Source organism: Chrysochloris asiatica, unplaced genomic scaffold (assembly GCF_000296735.1).
Source record: "Chrysochloris asiatica unplaced genomic scaffold, ChrAsi1.0 scaffold00008, whole genome shotgun sequence".
NCBI lineage: Eukaryota > Metazoa > Chordata > Mammalia > Afrosoricida > Chrysochloridae > Chrysochloris > Chrysochloris asiatica.
The window spans coordinates 15,791,367-15,818,994 of NW_006408526.1; the positions used below are offsets into that span (position 1 = coordinate 15,791,367).

Below are 27,628 nucleotides of genomic sequence, written 5' to 3' on the forward strand. Positions count from 1 at the left end.
TTGATGATGCATGGTGGGGATTGGAACCATGGCAATGAAATGATATACGATGGAAAAAAAACTCAATCTTGACTAAATCTAATGAAGGTATGAATGCACTTCCCTACATTTAAGGTAGTCTTGAACTTCTAATAATGGAATTTTGGTAGAAAGGCTTGTCAGTGAGTGACAAATAGAGGAGTACGGAACCCTCTTCATTCTTCTCCAAATCACAGTATAGAAATCTCTACTTTCTCTACAAATAAGAGTGTTTTGCATATCAGGACATGACAAAACAAAGTTTATACTTTAAAATGAGCAAAACCATAAGGTTGTTGATGCTGTTGCTATGCAATTGAGTCGATTTCGCCTCAGAGCCATCTTGCATGGGGTTTCCAAGGAGTCGCTGGTGACTTTGAACCACTGACCTTGTGATTCAAACCAACCTTGTGGTCCAGTGTTTTATCTTACAGCACCACACCAGGACTCCAGATACCCTAGATTTATGGCTAGGTCAATAAACATCAATGCACTGAATAATATCAGTGGCATTATCAATAAAATTAGTCAAAATAGTAAGTCTCTTCAAACAACCAATGTAACAACTTTTGGGAGAGAAATCATTATAGTAATCATCAATCTTGCTAAGCATCCAGACACAATATTCATTTTCCCAGCCTCTGAATAAACTTAGGACATGTAAATAAATTGGAAAAAAAAATTGAAAATTAAATATAGAACTTTGAGTCAAGACCTCTATATTTCATGTCCAACTGTGCTTCTGACCTTTTTTCTAAAACTAGTTAAAATCTCTTCACCTGAGAGTAAGAAACCTTGGAGAGCAAAAATGCCTGTTTTTCCATCTGAAAGGCACTTTAAAAATATTCATAGTTCCCAAGGTTATTTTGAAGTAAAACATCAAAAATTGTTGTGTACTGTTAAGTTGATCTTGTATAGGGTTTCTGAGGAGCAGCTAGTGAATTTGAACCATCAACCTTGCGGTTCAAACTGACCTTGTAGTCCAGTGCATTATCCCACAGCCCCACATCAGGACTCCCTTACAAAGTTAAATATTTGCAAATGAGATTGGGACATACTAGATCCACCTTTTCTAGCTAGTTCTAATCTCACTTTTAGAAAGGTTGGAGTCCTGGTATGGAGCTGTAACAAAAACACTGGACTGCTAACTGCAAACCACCAGCTGTTCCTTGGAAACTCTATAAAGGGTTTCTATGAGTCAGAAACCACTTGATGGCACTTAACAACAAGAACAATTCTTTGGGAAATTTTAAATACTACATCAAGTGACCAGCATTTGCAGTTTGCTAAACAAAATCCATATAAGTTAAGCATCTGCATTCTTTCACTCAATCTCCACCTAATTCTCCTCTGAAAAAGAAACCTACATTTGAGTGGCCTAATGAGAGATTAGGGTAAAAGCTAACACTGTGATATGTCAATAAGGGGATTCAAACTGATAACCTTGGCCTTATTGGAAATATATCCCAATTAGCAAAGGGCAGTGGTTATTATTTTTGTAAGTATTGACCACAACTGAATATAGTTAACATACAATCAATATGATAATTAAGTCTTCCTATAGGAGCTCTGGTAGCGTAGTGGTTACGAATCGGGCTGCGAACCTTAAGGTCAGCGGTTAGAAACTACCAGCCGCTCCGCGGGAGAAAGATGAGGCTTTCTACTCCCATAAAGATTTACACCCTCGGAAACCCTGTACAGGGTCACTATGGGTCGGAACCGACTAGAAGGCACTTAACAAAAACAACAACATAGGAGCTCTGGTAGTGGAGTGGTTACGAATGGGGCTGCGAACCTTAAGGTCAGAGTTCAAAACTACCAGCTGTTCCGTGGGAGAAAGATAAGGCTTTCTGCTCCCATAAAGATTTACAGCCTCAGAAACCCTGTACAGGGTTGCTTAGAGTCAGAACCGACTCCACGGCACACAGCCACCAGGTAATAGGAAGGGAGCGTGGTATCTCTGTAGGATAAGCAATGGACTGAGAATCACAAGGTCAGTGATTCGAGTCTACCAGCTACTCCGAGGGGGAAGATGAATCTTTCTATTACCGCAAAGATATATACACTCGGAAACGCTATACAGGTCGCTATGAGTCGGAACCAACTAGATGACACTTAGCAACAACAACAGATATTCCAAACACCTCCTTCAGTTTGTATAACACCTCACAGTTTACAAATCACTTTCCTTTTCTTCATCTCATTACATAGTCACAGCAAGCTTGTGAGGCTGAAATACAATTAGCTACATTTTACAGTTGGAAACATTGAGATTCAGAGAGGTGTTTTGTCCAGCAACATAACTCAAAAGAGGCACCAACAAGTCAGAAACTTAGCTATCCTGAGCTTTGACAATAAGAAACTTGTTTTAATTTGATGACTATTGGGAAATCCTCTCATGTATATAACTGAAATTTCTACTTCCTTCTCTTGTCTTTAATGAATATGAAAACAATGTTCTTAAAATTATTTTCAAAGTTTGAAAATGTTATTGTTGCTTAAGTAATTCCAGCATGTTTAGTGCTGCTGTTGTTGTTGTTAGTCACTGTCCAGTCAGTTCTGGCTAATAGGTGACCTCGTGTGTGGACAGAACTGCTCCATAGGGTTTTCAAGTCTGTGATCACCAGGTCTATCTTCCAAGCCATCACTGGATGGATTCAAACCACCAATCCATAGCTTAACTGTAAGCACTGCCCAGCGATTCCTATGGTCTGATCACTAACTTTTCCTAATTGAGAAATTTCCTAGAAAAGAAATCAAGGGAAAAAAAAAAAAAAGAAAAGAAATCGAGGGTCACCATCTTGACCAATTTAACCATGACATAAGATGGTATTATTTCTAGATAACTTCTCAGGAAAATGGATCATGCTGTACTTCAAGTCTTTGAGAGAACACAGTTTCAGTTCTGAGCCCTTACTCTTACAGATGACATGGGACTGATTCATTGACGCAATAAAATAAGGGTAATTTTGGGGGGATTAATCATTGTGATAGCAGTCAACACTATGCTGAGTGATGAGTGTCAAACACTGGGCTCCACAAATAACATCCCTCCAGTCATCTGATCCTCATAAAAATCCAATGAGAGAAATTATTATTATCCCAGTTTTATAGATGTAAAAACTGAAACTCAGAAAAATTAAGTAACCTTTCCAAAGTCACATAAATAGTGTCTGAGTCAGAATATAATCAACATCTGACTTCCTCCAAATCCCAAGCTTTTAAGCTGCTCCTCTATACTGAAATGCCTGGTTCTATCTTCATGAAGGCAAAAAAAAATGACAGTTAAAGGGATTAAGTCCTGGCTAGACTGTTTATTCCGTGAGTTTGGACAAGGCATTCTTTTAAACCTTATTTCCTGGAATAACCTATTCCTCAGGGTTGTAGTGAGGCCAAAATGAAATACAACTATAAAGTATTTTATAAATATGTATTATATGATGATTCTATGCATAAGTTTCTTGACAAGGAGGACGATTTTAACTGTTAAGCTGGGTTAAACTGACCATGTCTAACATCTAGGACAGTTGCCAGGCATGCCTCACAGCCCCAAAGATGCAAATTACTAGATTGTGTGTTGTCAATTAGTGCCTTTTCAACTCATGTGTTGAACTGATTCTGGATATTCATGGACCTCAAGTCAGAAATTCACTTTAAAACACCTTTGCAGCCTCAACTTAAATAATTCCAAAGAATTCCCTATTGTTTCCAGCATTTGAGTGCTACAATGAGAGTCCCCCACAAAATAACCTTAAAATGAAGGATGATTTCTGTTTAAGAGTTAAATATAAAATTAACATACACATTAGAGAGATGTTTTGTAAATCCTAAATACACCAGCTTAAACAATAATTTGTAAATGGGTGGTAGAGAGTTTTCTTCACTCAAACCAAGGTATAGAATCAGGTAAAGCAAGTCATTGAGGAATATAAAATGGAATACTACTATACTATTCAGCCATAAAGAAAAATGAAGTTCTGGCACACGCTATGATGTGAATGAATCATGAAAACATTATACTGAGTGAAATAAGTGAATCACAGAAGGGCAAATATGTATGATATCACTTATATAAAAATTCTATAATAGGCACATGGATAGAGGCCAACATTTCTTAGTAGCTACCACAGACAGGTTGAAGGCATTAGCGAAAAACAAGTCTCTAGGAATTGATGAAATACCAATTGAATTGTTCAACAAATTGATAAAGGGCTGAAAGCACTCACTAGTTTGTGCCAAGAAATTTGGAAGACAGTTACCTGGCCAACTAACTGAGAAGAGATCCATATTTGTGCCCATTACAAAGCATGGTGACCCAAAAGAATGTGGAAATCATTGAGCAATACCATTAATGTCACATATGAGAAAAATTTCACAGAAGATAATTCAAAAATGGTAACAGCAATTCATTGACAGGTGGTGTTGGTTATGTGCCGTGGAGTCGGCTCCAACTCACAGCGACCCTGTACAGGGTTTTCAAGGCTGTAAACTTTACAGGAACAGAAAGCCTTATCTTTCTCCTGTGGAACAGCTGGTAGTTTCGAACTGCTGACTGTGAGGTTAGCAGCCCAATTTGTAACCACTACGCTACCAGAGCTCCTTAGGCTTTCTGATTGTTGTTGTTGTTGTTAGGTGCCATCGAGTCAGTACCGACTCATAGCAACCTTATGCACAGCAGAACGAAGCACTGCCTGATCCTGGGCCAACCTCACTACTGTTGCCATGCTTGAGTCCATCGATGCTGCCACTTCGCCAATCCATCTTGTTGGAGGTCTTCCTCTTTTACTCTGACCCTCCACCTTACCAAACATGATATCCTTCTCCAGCAACTTGTCACTCCTGACAAAATGTCCAAAGTATGAGAGACGAAGTTTGGCCATCTTGGCCTCCAAGGAGCACTATGGCTACACTTCTTCCAAAACAGATTTATTGGTTCTTTTGGCAGCCCATAGCACTTTCAATATTCTCCTCCAACACCATATCTCAAAAGCATCAATTCTTCTACAGTCTTTCTTATTCACTGTCCAGCTTTTGCATTCATATGAGATTTTTGAAAATATCATGGCTTGGGTCAGGCGCACCTTAGTCCTCAAGCTGACATCTTTGCTCTTCAACACTGTAAAAAGATCTTGTGCAGCAGATTTGCCTAATGCAATACATCGTTTGATTTCTTGACTGCTGCTTCCATGAGTGTTGACAGTTGATCCAAGAAGAATGAAGTCCTTGACAACTTCAATCTTTTCTCTGTTGTTAAGAATGTTGTTTATTGGTCCAGTGGTGAGGATTTTTGTTTTCTTTATATTGAGATGTAATCCATACCTAAGGCTGTGCTCTTTGATGTTCATCAGTAAATATTTTAAGTCCTCTTCACTTTCAGCAAGCAAGGTTGTATCATCTGCATATCGCAGGTTGTTAATGAGTCTTCCTCCAATCCTGATGCCACGTTTTTCTTCATATAACCCAGCTTCTTAGCTTATTTGCTCAGCATACAGGTTGAATAAGAATGCAACCTTTTAGCACAATTTTCTTAGATGTCAGAAATTCTAGTTAGATTCAAAAGAGGACATGGAGTGAGAGCTATCATTGCTGACATCAGATGGATCCTGGCTAAAAGCAGAGAATACCAGAATGATGTACGTATTATTGGCTATGCAAAGGCATTAGACCACTTGAACCATAACGGACTATGAATAACATTGTAAAGAGTGGTAATTTCCAAACATTTCATTGTGATTATGCGGAAACTGTACATAGGCCATTAGAGCAGACCAAGGAGATCCTGACTGGTTTAAAATCAGGAAATGTATGTATCAGGCTTGTATCTCTTGCCATACTTCTTCAATCTGTATTCTGATCAAATAAATAAGGAAAACTGCAGTGTCAGAATAGGAGGAAAACACATTAACAACCTACGATATGCAGAGGACACATCCTTGCTGGCTAAAATGGAAGAGAACTTGAAGTACTTACTGATGAAGATCAAAGTCAACTGCCTTCAGTATGAATTGAACTTCAATGTAAGGAAAACAAAAATCATCACAACTGGAGCAATAAACAGCATCATGATAAATGGAAAAAAAGACTGAAGTTGTTAAAGATTTCATTTTACTTGGATCCACAATCAATAATCATGCAATCAGTAGTCAATAAATCAAATGATATATTGTGTTGGGCAAATCTGCTGTACAAGACCTCTTTAAGGTGTTGAAGAGCAAAGATATCACTTTGAGGACTAATGTGCACCTAACCCAAGCTATGGTATTTTCAATCACCTCATATGCATGTGAAAGCTAGCAATGAATAAGAAAGACAGCAGAAAAACCAATACGTCTCTCATACATTGGCAAAGAATACTGAAAGCACCATGAACTGCCAGAAGAACAAACAAATTTTTCTTAAAAGAAGTGCAGCCAGAATGCTCCTTAGAAGCCAGAATAGCAAGACTTTTTTCTCACATACTTTGAACATGTTATCAGGAGGGACCAGTCCCTGGAAAAGGACATCATGCTTGGTAAAACAGAGGGTCAGTGAAAAGAGAAAGACCCTTAGTAGCTGCAAAAATGGGCTCAAACATAACAATTGTGAGGAAGGAAAAGGTTTGGGCAGTATTTCATTCTGTTATACATAGAGTTGGAACCGATCTGATAGCACCTAATGAAAACCGGGACAGGTAAAGGGGAAGGAATAATTACTGCTTAAAGAGCACAAAGTTTCTGTTAAAGGGTGATGAATATTTTGACTAGAGAAGATGATTGCACTACATGGTAAACATAATTAGTGTCACTGAATTACACAAGTAAAAATGTTTGAAGTGGCAAATGTTTTGTCACATATATTTTATCACAATAACTTTTTTAATATGCTTTGTAAACACTAAACGGATGTTACATATTGCTATTAGCATTTCTGCATGGAAAGCATAGGTCAGCAATACCTCACAGTCCTGAAGTAGAAAATCAAAAAGAAAAAAGCTGATGTCACTATTGACTTGTGTTCTTGGTGGAAGACCTGGTTATTCACAGTTCTCTTCAAATCTGTTTGCACTCAAAATTAATCAAAATAAGTATTTTATCATCAATGGTCAATTTAATGTAAACTGGTGTGGAGGACATTTTAGAAGAAGTGCTGTTGTTGTTGTGTATTGTCAAGTTGGTGCAATTCATAGTGACCCTGTATAGGGTTTCCGAGGAGTGGCTGGTGTGTTTGAGCTGCCAACCTTGTGGTTATCAGTCCAGTGCTAATCCTCCCATGCCACAAAGACCTCCAACAAAAGACATCAACGTTTGCTCTCATAACACCAACTTTTAACTACATAGTGTTCTAGCAATTTATCTGTCTCATTACCTAATGGAAAATTAGAAACTGGAAGTGGGAAAGCAAAACTGTGTAACAAAAGAGATATTGGGAACAGCTGCCTACAAAAGAGTGGGAAATGTTTCTGGCACAGTATTTTTTCTTTCAAACTCTTTCTAGAATACTTCAGCAGTTTTAGACATTACTCTCTGCCTTGCTGCTTTACAAATATTAAACTTTGACACATATAAGTTATGAAAGTAAACATATTCACATCAAATAACCAGGATTTCTAATGATATGATGTTAGTAACAATTGCTGGTTGGACATCATCAAGTATTTTCCAGCTTCTGAATTTCTTTGTATACATAAGGACTCTTAACTGGTATTTCCAAGGCAAACTCAGTGCAAGGGCAGCCATAATTGGCACAATACAAATCAATCCATAAATGATTCATGTAAGTGGCAAAATCTCTGGAATCTCTGAGCATTATAGGATATAAGGATAACATTGGTTCAAGGAGCCTTATTACAATGAACCCTGAAGTATCAATAAAAATTCTTAAAAATAACAAATAAAAAAACAACAACAAAAATATGAAATAAAACTTAAACGTGAAATGCTACATTGTCAAATGTGCTATATATGAGTATATCATATCTATCTCCTAAGTGTAGTTTTGCTAATCCTACAAGCAAGAACATTAAATCATTTACTATAGCTACAGAAATCTCCTGAAGGCTACCTTAGAAGTGCCAAGCAGTACCACAACTACATGTTGCTGTTGTTATTAAGTGCCATCGAGTCTGTTCTGACCCATAGCAACCCTGTATAGACTTTCCGAGGAGTGGCTGGTTAGCTTGAACCACCAACCTTGCAGATCAAACCAATCCTGCAGTCCAGTGCAAGTCATCAATATATGACAGAGCTTTATGGGGTCAGACATTAGTCTTGATTTTAGGAGCACCAGGAAAGCTACTCTCAAATTGCCCATTCCCCAATCCTCCCCATCAAAGAATTTACTACCCTCCCCTGCCCAGTCGCTTAAAATCAAGAGATACTTTAAAATAGCAATACGCTATATTAACCCAACTTGTCTGCTGGGAGGGATCTATCATGATGCTTTGATCAAGGAATTGTGAGTCAGAGACACAGAGAGAAAAAGAATGAGAATAAGGACCACCAAATGTAAATTTTCCTACATAACAATTTTCTTTCAACCTTCATTCATTAATATATTAAAGGTTAAATGAGAAAACTGTGAGCTGGAAATTCCACTTCAATTCCTTTTTTCTAGAACAGCAAAATAACAATGTGTTGTTTTAGATTCTTTAAGATGTTTCCAGAAGGGTATATTCTGATATGATATATAAATCACATAAAATATCCAAGTATTTTAAATAATGGCCAAGAATTGTTATTCTGATTTTTTTTTTTAGATCCATATTTATAATTATACAATTGTGCTGGTGTGGCACTGTAAGTTAATGTACCAGACCTCAAGGTCGATTTGAACCACAAGGTCTGCAGTTCAAACTCACTGGCTGCTCCCAGAAAACCTTATACAGGGTTGATGTGAGTCAAAACCAACTTGTTGGCATTTAACAACAACAATATTTTTATTGACCCTAATTTGAAAGTGACTGACTTTTTTAAAAAAAATTTTGATGTCTCTAGGTGTAGCAGTTTTAAAATACTTCTTTCAATTATATGCCCAACAGAGCTGTTCATCTGTCAGTATGTTGTTGTTAACTGCCAAAGAGTCAGTTCCAACTCACAGCGACCCTGTATAGGATTTCTGAGGAACAACTGGTAGATGGTTTGAACCACCAACCTTGTGGTTAGCAATCCAATGTCTATCCTACAGCGTCTCACCAGAACTCCTCTGTCTGTATTGACATCAGTGTTAGCATTGATATTCCATCTCTGTAATCAAAATAATTGGATAACTGTGTTAACTACGTGTTTGAGACCTAGATTATTTGAGTTTTTCCCAATAGTCAAAAATGCTAGACTAGGGTAGCCCAAGTTATATTTACTAGTTAGTTTAACTCTGATTCTTACATCTGCCCCATCCCCAAAATGCAGCTGAGTAAAGAGAGAACTTGCCCAGATTTAGAGAATCAGCAAGCAGTAACCACCTATGCCACATTCCACAGTTAACCCCTTGTAAACTGCAGTCACGTCCCGTCCATTCTACTTCAGCAGGAAACCTAGGTTTGCACTCTGCAAATACACTTTTAGGGAAAGAATTGTAAATCAAAACAAAAGGAAAGATGAGTTTTTTTTTTACAATGTATTTATAAAGGCACATAAAGTTTGCACAAGAGAAAGAGAAAGAGAAATTTTACAGCTTGCAAACACTGCCAGGTCCACAAAGCATTGACTGATCTTTATATCAGGTGGAAACAATAAATCTCTCTTCTCCAGCATCGACACTAGAAACTCCCTCGTATCTGTCTGAAGCTACAAATGGAATTACAATCGTCTGAGCCACAATTTACTCTTTTTCTCAATCTTGGTTCCATTACAGCACAATCATTCCATCATTACCACTCTTTTCAACAAATGCCTTTGGAGGCAGATTCTTTTGTTAAGGAAGTAATAGACATTTTTATTACTTGTGGTAAATTCTTGAAAGACACAATGAAAGTAATTATGCTTACTACAGATTTCTATTAAATGGTATTCCTTAAAATCCAGAATCCAATGACAGAACCATCTTCACTTATGCCCTAGATCATAAATACTAAGTTATTTAAAAATACTACTAAAATAAACTCAGGTTTATATGTGTAAATGCTGTAACAAATATATATATATATATGAATCACTTCATCCTTTCCTTTCTGGAAAACAAACATCATAAATTTTTTAAAAGCAAACTTTAATGATATTAAAAAACCAAGATATCTAACACTCATAAATTAAACCAATCACGTATGGGGGCAAAAAATTAAAAAAGGCAGACACAGACTCAAAATGACCCTGCACTGACAGAATTTGGCGACAAGCATTTAAAATAAATGCTTTTGCTTTGTTGGGGTCTACTGGTGTGGGCTGTGGTTTAATGCGCTGGATTACAAGGTCGGTTTGAACCGCAAGGTTGGCAGTTCAAGATCACTAGCCACTCTTCTGAAACCCTTTACAGGGTTGCTGTGGGTCAGAACCAACTCAAAGGCACTTACAACAACAACTTACTGAACTAAAATGAAAGACTTCCTGCTAGTGTAGTGACAGGTTCTCCCTACATTTATGGTTGGGATAATGTGAATTTTTCTTCCAAATTCTTGCTTTCCCTTAGGAAGACGATACAACAAAGAACTTAGAAGAAACAAGGACAGCAGCAAAACTCAGAAATCTCATTCCTGAAATATTCCCAGCCAAATCACAACAGAAAATTGAGGAGGGAATTATAAATATTTTCTCCAAATAACTGAGAAAAACAAAAAAATGTTTCGCCAAATATTTCAAATTCCTGGTACAAAAGAAGTCAACAATAATTATCTGTTGAATGAGCAAATAATGATTTTTAAAAATCAGATTCAATTACACACACACACACACATATATATATAGAGATATAACATATATATACACACACATACATATACACTTATTCTTTCCAAAGTACAAAGAACGTACTTTGACTGGTATACTAAATTATAAGACTATTCAAGGAAATTACATAACACTTTTTTTTATTATTTTTAACTCTGCAGATGACTAAAGCCATTTTCTGCTCCATAGATCTTGTTTTCTGGCTCAAAACACAGTATAGTCAAGCATGAATAGTGTACATATAGTAAATGTATGATGAAGGAGTAAAAACTAAAATAATCCAAACCCTACCCACTCCCTCATAACAACTCATATATAGTTTCCAAGACTCATCTCTCTCTCCCTTGGAGCCATTGGTGGTTATGAGCTGCTGACTTCAGTTAGCGGCCCACTGCCTAGTTCACAGCAACCCCAGACCCCTCAAAAACTAAAATAACAGGAATCCTGGTGTGGCGCTGAAAGATAACTACAAGGTTGATTTGAACCCACCAGCTGCTTCTCAGAAACCCTAGTCCAGGTCGCTATGAGTCAGAACTGACTCCACAGCACTTAACAACAGCAATAACTGCGTACATATCGAGATGCTCTGTTCTCTCTATTTTGCTTTTGCTATTGTTGATTTCATTTTTGTACAGTGTATTTGAATAAACTAAGATAATTCAAAAAGTATTGCTACTAGGGTTCCAGTTCATACTTGAATAGCCATGTGTTTAAACCTCTCTCTGCTATCAGGGAAGGGTTATTGTTGTTGTTAAGTGCCGTCAAGTTGGCTCTGATTCATAGCAACCTATAGTAACCCACAAGGAACAGTTGGTGGGTTTGAACCGCCAACCTTTTGATTAGCAGTACAGTGCTTACCCTACAGTGCAACTCCAGGGAGGGTTTGTTATTGTTGTTGTTATTAAGTGCTGTGGAGTTGGTTCCCACTCATAGCGATCCTGTATAGCGTTCCAAGAAATGGCTGGTGGGTTTGAACTGTTGGCCTTTCATTAGCAGTCCAGTGCTTATCCCACAGAGCCACACTAGGACTTAAAGCAATAGAAACACTGGCTTCAGTTGAGATAAGTTGAGAAACAATAGCTTCACATTTTCAAAGTTTTGTTTAGTAAAAGTTTCTGTGATTTTGTAGAGTCCTGGTGTGGTGCCATAGACTGTCACCAAGTGCTCCTTGGAAGCTATATAGAGGGTCACTATGAGTCAGAACTGAGTCAAAAGCAATTATCAACAACAACACAATTTTGTAGCAATACTATTTTATTTACTCTCGTATTATCTTACTGGGTTCTTACAACACTTGTATGGTAGAGTTAGAATTAATATCTTTATCTTTACTCAAAATATATTAATTTAACAAACATTTATTGAACAACTACTACATGTTAAGCACATAGTAGACACTGGAGATCTGCAGAATATAAAACAGGCAAAAATCATTGCTGTATGAAACTGAGCAAAATTTACCCAGAAAAAGTATAGTGAGAGTTCCAAGAAAAAAATATCTGCTCTTTATCATTTACTAGGCCTTATTTCATCTCATATACAACCTATCTTCCAACCACCTATATTTCAATAAAATGTATCAAATATAACAACAAAAGAGAGTCTTATTAAACTGGCTCCTAATACTTTAAAAGTTCCTTCCATAAGTGACTTTTCCAAATGTATCAAAGAAAGGACTAACACTGGAGTGTCACTGAGTCAGAATCCACTTGACAACACACAACAATAACTAGTTGCCAGGTCACCTGAGGGGGAAAATCCTTTTCTATTCTGTGAGTGAACAGAACATTGAATTACTGCTGGGATCATTCAACTAAATAAAATGTTTAGAGAATTTACTACAGTGCCATGTATATCATAAGGATTTAATAAATCACAACTATTATTACTATCATCTTTAGAGCTCAACTGGTCTTCATGCATACAGACCCTCCCTTTTTTCCTTGTGTCTGTCACATCATGACAAATGATGAATGGTCAGAAAAGGATCAGAGGCAGAGATAGCTGTTGTTCACATTATTTAGTAATCTTTAAATGGAGGTTTTATAAAATCCATATCAGATTTCTACCTAAGTGTCCACCTTCATGTGTGCTTAATTGAATGCACGTTGAAAGAATTAGTGCTCCTTTGCTAAATATATGTTAAATATATGAATGTGAAGAGTAAATGAATGGGTGAAAAAACAAGCAACCAATAAGATCATATTTGTCTTTAATACTTCTGGAAGGGGACGCCACTTATAAACATATCAGACTCAGAGAATAGCCTTGAAATATCATGCATCCAGAAATGTTGAAAATGTTTGCCAGAAAAAGCATGAAAGACCTGAAAAAAATAACTACAAAGAAAGATCATAGTCAGAGATGTGACCAAATATTGTGGCTAGAGTTACCTAAAGGTGTCAGAAGATGTGGCAAATCCACAGGATAACTTTTAAAAAGAGGTTGGAGAAAGACACCAAAATTTATTTTGAATTTACATTCCAAATACTGTGCTAGGCATTACATTTTTAATCTTCATAATCCTATAAATGAAGCAGCACCCTCATTTTATAGATAAGAAATTACTGAAAGAGGCTGATCTATCCTAGAATTTACTGGATAAAAGGGATTTGTGTAACTCCAAAAGCTGCACTTTTCCCAGAATGTAGAATAAAGGACTCAAAGGCAATGTTTTGGTCTCCAAGAAAGCAGTGAAGCAGCTCAGTGAAGCCATTAATAATAGCAAACACAATGTCTTCAACTCACTGTTCACATTTTATTACATATTCACCCTTGAGTCAGAGATTAGTATTATTATATATGATTTCAAAGACGGGAAAGGGAGACAGAAAAGTTATTTCCCCAAAGTCAAATTAAAACAAAAATCAAAATACAGTGTTGATTGAGTTATAGCATCTGCCCTTTCCTTCAATCACCCTCAGGCATACACACAAAAACAGGCTTAAAGATATTTTTCAAGAAAAAGAAAAGGCAAGTACATTAACCAAATCATCATTTAAGAGTTTTTAAAATGTTATTTGAAAGCCCACTCATAAATACCTCCCTCCACCTAAGAGACGCCCTAGTGGAATATGAGAATTTGAGTATTCATATTAACTTTTTCAGACCACAAGATCTATTTAGAACCTAAGTGCTTCCATGTAGGGGAAATTTTCTGTTATCAACCATTTGATTATCTAAACCACTCTGCTTACCAGAATGTTCAAATATTTATAGCACATTGATAATTAAGACTCAGATGATGACACAGAGGCACTGAAACACACAGGAACAGCTCTGGGATCATCCAAGACCCATTAATAAATTGAAAATAACTTAATTCTTACCAAAATTTAAACCAAACCCACTGCTGTTCTGACATAGCAATCTGAGAGGACAGAGTTGAACAGATTCATAGTGTTTGGTTGGCGATGGTGGTGTGCCAATGAGTCGGTTTCACCTTATAGCCACCTTTTATAGGGTTCTCGATGCTGTAGATCTTTACAGGAGCAGAAAGCCTCATCTTTCTCCTGAGGCTTTCGATTCATAGAATCGAATTGCTAACTTTGGGGTTAGCAGCCAAGATCATAACCCACTACACTACCAGGGCTCCTTACCTATTGGTTAGCAGTCAGGCATTTTAACCAATGTGTCACCTGGGCTCCTTCCGTTTAACTCCTAAGTGTATTGTATTAAATTTCATCTACCCACTTACAAATTGATACAGCATATGTAATCGTTGACTTAATCAGAATGTTTGATTCACCCGAACAATTTTTATCTTTTCAGACAAGAAAATAAATTCTTTGCTGTCCAATCAAATATGAAATGTTTGGCAGCCATTGGTTACTATAAATCCCATAGGTTCTCTTATGCCCAGGAAACTGTGTATCAAGTCTTAGCCGTGGAAACTTTATTGTGTGATAACTAGAATGGCAAATAATTCACTGAGGGAAGTAGCTGAATAGCCTTGTTTTTTGTTTTTGTTTTTAGGGTCCTAAACTTTACAACATAATGTAAATACTAAGCAAGGGGAAATTCTATGGGGCAGTTCTACTCTGTCATATAGTGTCACTGAGTCAGAATCCACTTGACAACACACAACAATAACTAGTTGCCAGGTCACCTGAGGGGGAAAATCCTTTTCTATTCTGTGAGTGAACGGAACTGTGAAAAAACAAAACTCAGATATATAGTAAATATCTTAATGTCAAACTCATATGCACGAAGGCTAGAAATGCCTTAGAAGAATAAGGCATTTGACCATCTGCTTTCATTTGACCATCACTCTCATTATTGCCCAACGCATAATCCTCCACGACAACTGATCTCCCCAAACACCTCAACCTCCATCCAGCATAAAGGCTTTATCGTGTACAACTAATACCTTCAACACTTTGTACCTCTCCAAGTCATACTCACCTTCTCAGTTGGCTCTGCAAATTCATTATCTCCAATTTCAGAGCTGGGCCATCAAAAAATACTCAGGAATTCTTCCACTTGCTCCTGATAAGTTGTCCTCCCCAGTCCTTAAATCAACAATTTTTATTTTACCTATACCGTATTTCCCAAAGAATCTATCCTTCTAGTGTCATTATTCTGTTCATTAATAATTACTGTAGGATAGATGTGAGAATGTTCAGGTTTGCAGAGAACTTTACTGTTTCTAATAAAACAAAATAATAAGTTAAATACTAGTATGATAGTGTTCTATAAGAGATAACATGTCAACACTTATAAGAGGCAACACATACACACTCCCCCAAATAGCTTCTGAGTCTACAGGCCTTTTAAGGTTAAGCAAAGTTAGAGATATATTGAGTGAAATCTACCGATTACTGTGAAGCTTCAATAAAATCCCAGATAGGGGAGTATTTTGAAAACCTTAAAGCCTTTTTTAAAATAATATCATAACTATGTTTACTCTGATTTGCATCTGAGATAGGGTTACAAACAGTTCATTGGAGTACCAATATAAAAACCCACTGCTATCAATTTAATTCCAACTCAAAGCAATTCTGTATAGGATTTCTGAGGTAGTAAATCTTTAAGGGATCGATAAGCCTCATTTTTCTCCTATGGAGCAGCTGGTGGGTTTAAACTGTCAGCCTTGTGGTTAGCAGTCCAGTGCTTATCCTACAGGGTTCCTTAATTAAAGGCATTAAAATAAGCAACTGAAATATGGCAACACAAAATCACTGTAGCATAGAGAACAGTACCAGACATGCCACAAACTACATGCAGATTTATTCAATCACTTCTAACAAACATATATTGAGTGCCTTTATAATCCAAGCCCTCTGTAAGACATGGGCATAGATAGATGAATAAAACATGCTTTCTGACTCAGGGAAGCATAATAAACCAAGAATACAGTGAGGAACAATTAGTACTATAATAGAGCTATAATAAATAAGTTGTCATTCTATAGGGGGAAAATAATGTAATCATAGCAAGCAAGATAAATACATATATAACCAGTCAGAAAAATCAACAACTTCCAATATTAAATTAAATTGGAGGGTCGATGCAAGAAGAGTCATAAGAAATAGGTACATGGTTTTAGAACTTTCGATTTCCTTCACTGGCCACAGCAGAATCACAGAGAACAAATACAGGACAGTGAATATCAAAGGAGTCAAGTGGATTTTAAGGACTTCCAATTAAGGTAACATCAGGGCATCTGCACATATAGCCCCCTTTCATGGCAGACTGGTTCTAGAGCTCTCTGCAAAGGCAAGCTTCTTCAAATACTGGATCATCATTTATTTGGAAAGGTCAACTAGATGTCTACCCAGCTTGGCCTCTGAATGAGAGAAAGAATAATTGGCTAAGGATGTACACGCAGATATTGGCAAACATGACTGTTTTTGTCATAGTTTGGTAAAGGTTATAGTGCTATCCAAATCATATATGAACTACCAACTGCTTTCTACAAAAAAAAAAACAACATATACTGGCTTTCAAATCCTGTTTTTTTCCCCCCTTTGCCTCTCTTTCTCACACACACACATACACATACACACTAGTACATACACAAATGAACCAGTAGATGAAGTATTTGAGAAATGTTGGGTTAATCTTAATCTGAAAATCTGCCAAAAAAAAAAACAAAAAACCCACGGCAATGTGAAATAAAGGAGTCCTTGGGTGGCACAAATGGGTAATAAGTGCTCAACTACTTACAGAAGTGCTGGCAGATCTAAGTTTCCCAATAGCTGTTTCTTTATTTTATAATTACCTGTGAAGTACTACTGAGGACAAACATAGGAGAACACACAAAGCATCCTTAAGAAAAATGGGAGGAAAGCTCACAAATAACCAAATCTATCAACAGTGAAACATCAAATACCTTTCATCACACAACAACCAAGATTACTTTGACAATAGATTGTAGTCACAGAATGTAGTAATAACCCACATCCCATGACTACAATCTTTGTCCCCATCCTTTTTGGCATAATCTTGGGAAATCCCAGGTGAACACCAAGGATATATTCATCCCAAAGGAGTTACTTCTAGGCTCATTCTCCCAAACAGCAGTCTATTGAGCTTGCTTGAATAAATTATCCTCAAGATGTGAAACTCAGTCACCTTTAAGCATATAACCCTGTTGTGTCTGGCAATCACTTGGAAGGTTTATCTAGAATGAAGAATCCAGGCTCCTCCTCAGAGCTATCAAACCAGACTTGCTGATGACAAAATCTAAGAATCTCCATTCTACCAACCAGGTATTTTGTATGTGCACTGAAGTTTGAGAACCACTAGCTTAACTGAGGAGCCAATTGCTGGAGAGAGCGGTCATGTTTGGTAAAGTAGACAGGTACATTAAAAAGACTCTCAACAAGATGGATTGACACAGTGGCTGCAACATTGGGCTCAACATAGCAACAATTGTGAGGATGGTGTGGGACTCGGCAACGTTTTGTTCACTTGTACATAACGTGTCTATGAGCTAGAGTTGACTCGATGGCACCAAACAACAAGAAGCTTAAATAAATAAATACTTAATAAATCTCAAATAAAAACTGAGCAGGAAGTGATTTCTCTTTTTCTATTTATAAGAATGTTCACTCTCGCAATTTCCCTTGATACAACAGCCCCAATAAATCTCCAGCCTTCTGAGATATTTTCAGCTCCCTGGTTCCTAAATCACTCTGTGCCTGGAATTTTCAGTTTCATGAGGTTCTCTGAGCTTACAACACAAGTTCTGAAGTGAGATTTGAGGACCAAGATTATGTCATTCTATCTCCTAGCAGTACATCATTTGGCAGCAGTAACCCACTTGCTGACAAACATTTCTCTCTTAGTTGAGACAGAATTGTGCAGAACATTTAAGCAATCCAGACTGGAAAAGAGTCATTACATTTACCTAACGTCTTACAATGTAAGTGGGCCACTCAGAGAATTCCAGGAGGATGTTTCCATCTGTTCTTTTTACCACAACTTCATTCTGAGGTTTTTCATTAAATGGCAGGTATAAGCAAAATGCAAACAGGCCTGCACATGTGAGTATGTCTCTTGAAGGCTAGATACAAAACTCAAACAGTTTGTTTAATGTTGTTGTTGTTGCTGTGTGCCGGCAAGTCTGTTCCAACTCATAGCAACCCAGAACAGGCTTCCCAGGGCTGTAAATCTCTAAGGGAACAGAAAGCCTCATATTACACTAATATGTGTGTTTGATTTTTATTGGTATATCTGGTTGTATCACACAAACTTGAGTCCTGGTGGTGTAGTGGATTATGCATTGGGCAGTTAAATACAACATACCACTGGAGGATTCGAACAATTGACCCTGCATTTAACAGCCCAATGCATAACCCCCTACACAACTAGTTTGTTTGATAGAACCAGATATACCAATAAAAGTCAAACACAAATATTAGTGTAATTGGACATCTAAACAAATACATTATTTGCTTAATCTAACACTTTATTGAATATCCATTAGCTACCAGGGACTGTGCTCAATGTCAGATAAACACATGAGTATAAGGAGCTCTGTATCATAGTGGTTACAAATCGGCTGCTAACCTCAGGATCAGCAGTTCGAAACCAGCAGTTCCATGGGAGAAAGATGAGGCTTTCTGCTCCCATAAAGATTTACAGCCTAGGAAACCCGGCACACGGTAGCTATGAGTCGGAACTGACTCCATGGCACATAACCACCAACAACCACAATCAAGAAGTTAGATTCAGATTTTAAGCAAAAGAACTTTGAATTCTAAGCTCAATCACAAACTTGTGCATCAAACAGGGCCTGCAGAGAAAGCCCAATCATCAGGTTGCCTTTGCAAGTAGTCTCCCTGCTTAAGCCACTTAAAAGTTTTGTTTGTTTTCATTTTGTTTTTTGTTTTTTTTCCTTTGTAGATGTATGCAAAATTCTTGAAGGGATAATTATACTTTCTTGCTAATTCATGGTGAACAATGTGTATGTCTTAATATCACACTTTTATTTTGATATCATATTTAATAAAATATGTAACTTTTTTTTTTTAACTCTCGGTTCCATATGACAGAATCAGCAAGACAACAACAAAGGTGAACAAGAGTGTTGATGATGTAGAGGAAAAAGTACGTAGCAATACTCAACAAGCACTCTTTCCACGTATCTCACAGTTCTTCAACGTAGATAAATTATACACTAAACAGGAATGCATAATCACTTATCACCTCTATTTACAAACTAATAATCACTGATGTCGCTCCCACTGTTGGAGTTTATCTTTAAAATGAAAGCTTAGCAAGTAAGCTAAGAGACAAACAAGAATAGAGCACTGTCCACTCACACAAAACACAAATGCCATTAGCTGGATAATCATCACATCTCACAGCCTAGACCTCTAAACACACATACAAATTAATATAATTGCAATGAATGGGGATGCTTAAAATTCTCAAGAAAATATAACATGTGGTTTCTCTTTCATCTGTTTAATTTTTCCTGATTTAAAATTAATTTGTTGTAAAGTTCTTAGCATCCTACCAAATACACATACAAGTATATCCTCATAGTTTTATAGAATTTGTTGAGGTAGCTTTCATATTGGCATTTAATAGCTTGATGGAAATGCATGAATTAGTAATTGTAACATATGCATATGTACCTAATTCAGTCATTGCTAAGGAGGCAAAAAGGAACTCCAGTTGTAATTTTTCATGGATTAGCCAGGAATGTCAGCAAAATAAAATGCTGCTATGTGAGGCTTTCTGCTCCTGTAAAGATTTACAGCCTCGGAAACCCAGTACGGGGTCGCTATGAGTTGGAACCAACTCCACGGCACATAACCACCACCACCACCACCATGTAAGATAAGCACTGGGCTATGAACCACAAGGTTGGTGACTGAAGACTACAAGCCACTCATTGGAAGAAAGAGAAGGTTTTCTGCTCCTGCAAATTTATACCTGAAACCCTATGCATGCTGCTAAGAGTCAGAACCAACCTGACAGCACTTAACAACAACATGGACTCTTCCAATAAGGTTACTAGTAAATTAACTGCTGATGAAAAGAAAAATCCTAGATCATTTAGAGGCATTCAAATTTGTTTGAAATTAATGGATGTCGGTCTAAAACTAACATTTATTATTGAGTTGGGAAATTTGCAATAACAAATTATATATATATAGTTACTCCTCAGTAAATCTGTTGTTGTTAGATGTCATTGAGTCTGTTTCCAACTCACAGTAACCCCATTAATAGAGAAGAATTGCTCCATAGGGTTTTTTCTAGGGTCCTGGTGTGGCACTGTAGGATAAAGCACTGGACCGCAAGATCAGTTTTAACCTCAAGGTTGGTGGTTCACTCACCTCGGCAACCCTATACAGGGTCACTATGTGTCAGAACTGACTCAACAGCACTTAACAACAACAATCTCTACAGATGCAGCCCACCAGATCTTTATAGTCCCTATTTCACAAATGGTACAATGGCGAAGTGCTCAGCTGGCAACCAAAAGTTTGAAGGTTTGGACCTACCAATCATTTCCAAAGAAAAAAGACCTAACTGCTCCCTTAGATGTTTCACCCAAGGATACCTTCTGGGGCAGTTCTACTCTGTCCTATAGGATCACATGCATTAGAATCAATGATGGCACACAACACCAATATTTCACAAAACACAGACCCAGGGAAGGCTAAAACAAGGTAGATAAGGGCTAGTCTAGGGTCTCACACTTACTAAGGAATTCAACAGGGCTTTATTCACACCCAAGGCTGTCAGACTTCAAAACCTGCTCTTTCATTTTTGTCAGGTTTTTCTGGATGAGGGATAAAGTAGGGTAAGGCCATTAAATTCTGGTTTCAGATTTTAATGTAGCTAATCTCTACAAAATATGTGAAAGCATTAAACTACTGAAATACATTTTATCTATAAATCTATCATAAGGAAACTTGCAGAATTTTGTTAACCAAGAGTCCCAAATTGCAAAGATCTTCCATTAAAATATATTTTTTTCAAATAGTTACCTTTACCATTACAGTCAAGTGTATTTTTTATGATTATATTAGTCCTGGTGTGATGCTGTAGGATAAGCACTGGACTGCTAACTACAAGGTCGGTGGTTCAAAACACCCCTCCCCCAGCTGCTCCTCAGAAACTCTGTACAAGGTCACTAGCACAACAAACATTAGCTATGCTTCTACTTCTTAAGTTTTTTAAGACTTTCACATGCCAAGATTTCATTTTATTATGTAATTTTAATTATATAATTTTATGCCCTTTCACTTTATTGTACACACATAAAAACAGAATTTACCTTCCCAAAATAATAAAATACATTTTGCTTTTTACCACTTGAATCCAGCCCTTCCTTTATTTTTCCTCCTTCAATGGTCTCTCAGTTCCTTGGACAATTCCCTCTCACTGTAGCTATCTGTCCCTTATATGCTTATCCTTCCAGTTCTGTTACTTTTCTTCCTAATAACCTGCTCTTGGTAGACTATGAAATATCCAAACACCCTGAAATGTCGGGACACTCAGCAACTGCTGACAAGAAATCTAGGAAAGTCCTATCTCTGAGCTGGTCTTCTGGAATATCCTCACTGACAGACTGGCATTAACCAACCCAAAACCAGTGTCAAAGTGAGAATGTTCTAAACTCTAATTCATAAGCATAAAATCTGGTGCTGTATGATAAGCACTGGACTGCTAACCACAAGGTCAGCAGTTCAAATGCACCAGCCACTCCTCCTCGGAAACCCTACAAAGGGTCGTTATGTGTCAGAATAGACTTGAAAGCACTTAACAACAAGAGAACAACAAACTTACCCTTGATGTAAAATCTCCAGCTATTACTACTCCATATGTGTTCCCAAGTCTTCAATTATTACAAAATAAATAACACAACAAGTGCTTTATACATTTTCAATCAGTTCTTCAGGGTTACATTTACTCTTATGGTTATACCTCATAGATCTGCAATGGACCAAACCACCCAAGTGCGTGATAACAAAACTTCTCTGAAACAGTCCTAAGACAATTGGAATTCTTAAGTTTCCCTATCTTTAAATTAAAGACTACAATTAAAGAAGTTACATGAGGTCAAAAATGCCCAGCATTTTTATTGCTAGAGCTTTGCACAATATTTGCCACAAAACAGATTCTCAAATGTTTTTTAATAACATTAAAACAGTATTTTTGATTCCACCACTTCAGAAAGTTATCTCCCTTCCTTCCTCAAAAGTTTGTAAATTCATCTATACCTTGTTTTTCTTTCATGTCATTAATGACAGTTTGCTGAAACTCTGACAATACCTGTTTCAAATGCTTTCATAACAGAGAGGCATCCTAATCTATGATACTCAATACTCTCACCTCACAAATGAGAAGGATCAGACAGTTAAAGTAATGTGCCCAAAGATATCAAGTTTTCACTGTCCAAAACAGAATTAGAACCAGGTCTCCTGAATTCTAGTATTGGTTCAATCTCACTCATTCAATCACTCTTATTATTAAAATAGCATAAAATAATAGAATCCTTATAGCCAACACTAATGCATCTTAAACAATGACTATGTTATTGTGGTGGGCCATCAAGTCGATTGTGACTCATAGCTACCATATGTTGTTATGGGCCGTCAAGTCAGTTCCAACTCATAGGGACCTTGTACAGGGTTTCAGAGGAGCAGCTGCTGAGTTTGAACTGCCAACTTTGTGCTTCACAGAGCCACACCAGAAGTCCCATAGCTACCCTACGTTGTTGTTGTTGTTAAGTGCCATCGAGTCAGTTCCGACTCATGGTGGTGGTGGTGGTTATGTGCCATGGAGTCGGTTCTGACTCATAGCGACCCTGTACAGGGTTTCCAAGGCTGTAAATATTTACGGGAGCAGAAAGCCTCATCTTTCTCCAGCAGAACAGCTGGTAGTTTCGAACTGCTGAACTTGCTGTTCGCAGCCCAATTCATAACCACTACGCTACCACTCCTGTATAGGGTTTCCGAGGAGCAGCTAGTGAGTATGAACTACCGACCTTGTGATTCAAATTGACCTTGCAGTCCAGTGCATTATCCCAAAGTGCTACACCAGGACTCCTAGCTACCCTATGTTGTTGTTAAGTGCTGTCGAGTTGATTCCACCCATAGCGACCCTGTATAGGGTTTCCAAGGAGCAGCTGGTGAGCTTGAACTGCCGATCTTGCAGTTCAAATGGCTTTGCAGTATGGCGCATTAACTCACAGCGCCAAACCAGGACTCCTAACTACCCTATTGTTGTTGTTGTTGTTATGTGCCGTGGAGTCGGTTCTGACTCATAGCGACCCTGTAAATCTATACGGGAGCAGAAAGCCTCATCTTTCTCCCACAGAACAGTTGGTAGTTTCGAACTGCTGACCGTCAGATTAGCACACCGATTCGTAACCACTATACTACCAGAGCTCCTTAGCTACCCTATGTTGTTGTGTAGTGCCATCGAGTCAGTTCCAACCCACAGTGACCCTGTATAGGGTTTCCAAGGAGCAGCTGGTGAGCTTGAACTGCCAATCTTGCAGTCCAAACCGACTTTGCAGTCCAGTGCATTAACCCACAGCGCCACACCAGGAGTCCATAGGCCAGAGTAAAACTTCCCCACAAGGTTTCCAAGACTGTAGTCTCTACAGAAGCAGCTTGTTGCATCCTTCACCCTCGGAGTTTATATATTTCAAAGGTCAAATCACTAGATTAATTACTTGACAGCATACTATAATTCATTAAACACATTCCCAGCTACCTACTTGCAAATTATTCTAACTAAAGAGCAAATTCTTAGTGGTGGAGACAATTCATCACAGGGCCACCAGAAAGACAGAAGCTTTCATAGCAAATACAGCTTCTCCTCAATTATAGTGTGACAGTACAAAGAAATTCACAACACTTAGGTCAACAAGAAGTTCCCGTCTAAGAATCCTTTGCTAATGATTGTTTAGAGCATTTAAAAAACAATAATAATAAGCTGTCCAGCTCTAAAATAATGAGAGAATAAACAGGACATAATCTTTGCTATAGGTGTTACCAGAGAGATTTAAAATCATGAAAATGTAAGAGAATAATTCTGCTAGAACTTTTTGAGGCAGTGTTCCTTCTAGTTTGCCAAACAAAATAAAATGAGGGTAGGAACCACACAGAAAAAAGTGACTGCTTTGAAATCTAATTCTCTGGATGTGTGTGTTCGTGTGTGTGTTACTAAGTCTACTGGCGACATGATTAACCAATGAGAATTTATTGAGACGTGTATTATGATGTTGAAAATGTTCACCTGTGTGTTCCCAGGCTTTCACCTGTGTAAAAATAGCACGGCAGAGGCACATCTGACCTCCTATAACTTCACAGGGAGGAGAGAGAATTATCCACATCAACATCAGACCAAGGCTGATTCCTCTGAGGTGGAGGTCAAACATAATTTCAGTCTCTCACTTCTTACCAATTCTGACACCAGTTGTCTTGCCCATAGCACCCTCTACTTCTCTGTTGGATTTGATAATTCATTGCAATGGCCACACAGATCTCACAGAGCATACTCACAAGTATGGGGTTTCTTAGGGAAGAAACAGATTACAATTCAGAATCAGGACCGACTAAGATACAGTTCTTCAATCAAGACAGCCTCTTCTAAGCCACGCCCACAGGCAGCATCTCTCTGGCCCTTGACCCCTCAGCCCAAACTCTGCCCTGCTCTAACAACATTTGGAAAGCTCTTTAACTCTGCCAATAAGTGAGTGCGAGTACCGCACTCTCCTCACAAAGGCACTCAGTTCTCTAGCTCTGTGGGTCAGCACAACCATTGCTTTGTGAGTCAGGAAGCCCAGGGCACCATCTCATCCAGTTCTGGTTCTACGTCACCATTTCACTGCCACTGCTTCACATCTCACCATATTGTGCTTTCTCTGATGTTACAGCTTCTGTCTCCTGGGTCTAGGAGGTTTCTCAGTGCAAGGACCCTGTCTCCAAAGGGCACATTACATTCTCTTCTCTTCCTCTTGGTGGAAGTGAGGTAACTTCTGGGATGGCTCACTTTAATCCTAGAGAAACGTTAAAACTGACCGATCCCGTCATTAGGGCTCCATACTCATTTGCACAGTTCCACCCCACACAAGAGTGCCATGCACCTTGTAAGGGAGCTTCAAAAGGCTCATGAAAAAATGGAATTAAAAGATAATGTAATTTTTCCATGAAGTTTTTTTTAAGTCCTCTCATATTTGCATTATTAGCAAACTCTCCAATTACCTTGGTGGGGCACAGCATCTCAGTTACATAACCCCACTAGGTCCTCTGGTGCAAATTACAAGACCATGGTGAGACAGACCATATAAAAGTGATTCATCACACCACAACCTGACAAGACTCTTTCCAAAATATAAAACAATCAGGCATATAAAGTACATTGTAGCTACTGCATGTACTTGATCATTGCAATTATTTTGAAATTTTGTATTCTGAAAATTATTAGCTGATACATGTTTTTGATCTAGCAAAAAGTCCAAATCATTTGAATATTACTAATAAAGTTTATCAGACAGAGACTATTTTCTCACTCCTAATTTGCTGTGTTGCTGCGGGATAATGCGCTGGACTGCAATATCAGTTTGAGCCACAAGGTCGGTGGTTCAAACCTACCAGTAGCTCCTTGGAAGCCCCAAACAAGGTCTTTATGAGTGGGAACCAAAAAAGCATTTAACACCACCAACAACAATCTGCAGTAATGGAGCCCTGGTGGCACAGTGTGTAAATGTCAGGCTGCTAAATAAAAGTCAGTGGTTTGAATCCTCCAGACAGTTCACAGGCTAAAGACATGGCAGTCTGCTCCCCATAAAAATTGTTGTTGTTGTTGTTGTTGTTAAGTGTTGTCAAGTCCATTTTGATTCATGTTGTTCTTGTTGTTAATTGCCATTGAATTGGTTCCCACTGATAGAGATCCAGTACAAGGCTTCCAAGAAGCAGCTGGAGTTTGAACTGCTGACCTCATGGTTTGAAGTCTACTGCTGATCCTACAGCACCACACCATAAAGATTACATCCTTGGAAACCCTGTGGGAGAGTTCTACTCTGTCCTATAGAGTTACTATGATTCTGAATTGACTCAAAGGCAACATTTTGCACTGGTGTTGGTTTTGGTTTCCATTTTATTTTGTTTTCATTTTGGTATTTTGCATTAAATACTTGAACTCAGTTTATTTGTTCTACTCCTCATGATAGTTGCTAAAAACTGTCATAAGTTATATTGGTCATCTACTTTTTACAAATTTATGAATTCTGATTCTGAGGAAAAAAAGATATTTCAGGATTATTAACATTTTAAAAATCCAGAAAAACCTAATCATTATATCTTCAATAAAAGCATTATATCAAATTTGAATCAGATATACTGAAGAATGACTATACTTTTGCACAAATGTTGTTTTAAGTACTGACACAAAACTACAGTTGTGCAAAGGCACTAGATGCCTTTTATAAAGGCTTATGCTCAACAATTTTCAACATCAAATAGCTCCTAAAATTATGCTGCTGGGGAAATATTTGTATTGACAAATAACAAACTGTAGTCAACCCATCCTGAGGTTTGTTTCCTAGGTTATCAATAAAAGAAGTGGAAAAGATGCAAATTAAAAGGAAAACACACAAGAAGATGACTGGAAGAGTAGATCCATTCATCAAGAAAAGGTCATTCCCATTAAAGCCAGAACCACAAGAATATCTTAGGACTGTCTGGTACTAGGCAGAATCTAGTATCTGACTCCTCTTCCTTCCCTCATACCATCTGCAAGAGTAGTTTCAAAGGGAAAGCACAAGAGTCATCAAACAACACTAATGTTCAGATTAATTCTGATAACTTTAAGGACCTAAAAGCCTCAGGAAAAAGTACAGTTGGGAGTTAATATCCTTCTATCCAACTAAAGTCAGGGTGAGGATATGTGGATGATGGAGGTTTGACATTGAACAGAGAAAAAGAAGGGTGCAAGTGGACAACATTTCCTTCTCCTTTCAATTCTGTCTGCACTAGAGTGGATTCCTTCAAAAACAGAGCTCACCCAAACAGGGGAAGACTGGAACAGAGATCTAGCATCCTGCAAACGGCAAAAGTCAAGAGTAGCTGAAAATGTCTGAGCAGAAACGAGGTAGGAGTGTTCTGGAAGGATGCCTAGAACCAGAGAGTGTCTGGTGTTCACCTGAAATTGCTGATACAGACATCTCACAATGAGTACAAGTTTCAAGAGGTCTAGGAAGACATGTATTCATTCAACAAATATTTGTGAAGGGTTGAATACGCCTATAAGGTTGGCATGGAAAAATGAGAGAATGG

At 37.8% G+C, this 27,628-nt stretch overlaps 1 protein-coding gene across 1 annotated transcript in view; it reads right to left on the reverse strand.

Annotated features, from left to right (window-relative positions):
• Positions 1 to 27,628, reverse strand: part of GUCY1A2 (guanylate cyclase 1, soluble, alpha 2) — a 385,551-nt gene that overhangs the window by 356,547 nt on the left and 1,376 nt on the right. The gene's annotated exons all lie outside the window — the stretch shown is intronic.